This window comes from Myotis lucifugus, unplaced genomic scaffold (genome assembly GCF_000147115.1).
Source record: "Myotis lucifugus unplaced genomic scaffold, Myoluc2.0 scaffold_349, whole genome shotgun sequence".
In the NCBI taxonomy this organism is placed as follows: Eukaryota; Metazoa; Chordata; class Mammalia; order Chiroptera; family Vespertilionidae; genus Myotis; species Myotis lucifugus.
Window position 1 is genome coordinate 411,858 of NW_005871397.1, and position 2,129 is coordinate 413,986.

Below are 2,129 nucleotides of genomic sequence, written 5' to 3' on the forward strand. Positions count from 1 at the left end.
ATTCCCAGAAGCCCACGGCCACGGCCCGAAGAACGCGTGGCATCACTGGCCACTTCCTTATCCGGGAGTGGCGGGGGCGGGGGCGAGGGCGGGGAGGGGGAGGATCGGGAGCTCCGAGCGCATGCGCTGACTGAACTGGGCCTTCGGAAACTACAATTCCCGGCGTGCTCTGGATCCCAGTCGAAGAGGGCGCCAGGTGGGGAGGTGGGTCGCCCCTGAGATGTTGTTTACACCAGAAGATACAGCTGCTTAAACCTCCCTGAGTAGTCGGATTCTGTCGGAGTGGCTGTAATTGACCGCCCTCCATCTTTACCCTGGCCTTGGGGCTTTCAGCTGGCGGAAAACTTTTCTCTTGAACGGAAAAAGTACTTAATTAAAAACTCTTGGGGTCGGGAAGGATGAGGGAGTTTTGCAGAAAGGGCTGGAATGGAGAAAGCACTCTTCTAAATTGCTGAAGCCCTGCAGAAGATAAATCGAACACCTATTATACTAGTGCTTTATAATTGACAACGTGCTTTCCCTGAGCAGGCTGATTTTTACCTTCAGGACAGCTCTGTAAAGTAGATTTTATTAAGGAAAGTAGTTGAGAACCAGGACTTCTGACTTCTGACTTCTCTTAGTTTTCCAATAAGAAATAGATTTCAAAATTGGTGTGGCCCTAACCGGTTTGGCTCAGTGGATAGAGCGTTGGCCTGTGGACTGAAGGGTCCCAGGTTCGATTCTGATCAAGGGCATGTACCTGGGTTGCGGGCACATCCCCAGTAGGGTGTGTGCAGGAGGCAGCTGGTGGATGTTTCTCATTGATGTTTCTAGCTCTCTATCCCTCTCCCTTCCTCTCTGTAAAAAATCAAAATATATTTAGATGTTGCCCTAGCTGGTTTGGCGCACTGGATAGAGCATCGGCCTGGGGACTGAAGGGTCCCAGGTTCGATGCAGGTCAAGGGCATGTACGTTGGTTGGGGGCACATCCCCAGTGGGGAGTGTGCAGGAGGCGGCTGGTCGATGTTTCTCTCTCATCGATGTTTCTAACTCTCTACCCCTCTCCCTTCTTTGCTGTAAAATCAATAAAATATATATTTTAAAAAAATAAAATAAAAAAATTAAAATAAATTGGTGTGGAAGAGGGGTGTCTGTCTGAGATTGACAAATATATTGATTGCTTGGGACCACACAATCCTTATACAACCCTTTAACTTAACTAATCCCTCTACATTACTAATAATATCTAATATTTAATAGCATTTATTAAGTGCAATTCTCCAAGGTCAAATTACTCTCTCTGTGTCTCAGTGTTCTCAGTTGTAAAACAGGGAAAATGTGTGTACATATGTAAAAACTAAAAATACATATACATTTATGATTTGTGTGATTTATAATATGTTTGATACACCTCAATTTTTTAAAAAATTCTAAAAGTATAGAAAAATAATATATCTAAATACTTTTATTGTGCTGCCATTTGAAAAGTGTGATTTAATTGTATTTATTTGTCCACTAGGGGCCCAGTGCACAAATTCGTGCACCTTGAAAGGAATTGTGGGCCCCACTAACAGTTCCGGGTGCCTCCTGTCCTGAGGCACGAGGACCCACACGGGACTGCTCCTGGCACTGCCTGACGGGCGAGTTCCTGACAGCCAGGAGCTGGGAGGTTGGTTACAAGGCGTTCGAGTCCCCGCGGATAGGGTGGCGGGATGGGTTCTCACCTCCTCGCTCAGGCTCGGACGGGGCAGCCCGGCGCTCACCTTGGCGGAGGAAAGCCCCCCAGGCGCAGGCCCTGGATGTTTGTGTCTGCGCAGCCATCATCCCAGATGATCCTCGGGATACAGGCTCGTGCTCGAGGTCGACGGGTCGTAGGGGTCGCAGGGGCCGAAGGCAGCGGAGCTGTAGCGGGAGTCGAAGCCGACATCGGAGCGGGGAGCCATGGGCAGCAAAACCGGTGGTGCCTGGATGACAAAGGGCAACGGTGGGGGAGAACACACGAGCGCGCCAAATATCCTGGAAGCACAGTCGCTGTTTCTAGAAAGGCAGGGCAGAACGCTCAGCGTCAAAACCTAGCAACGATTCCAACCGCTCCGCTGCAAACCGCGCATGCATGCTCAGCATGTGTGTGCTGCAACAGTCGCTTGACG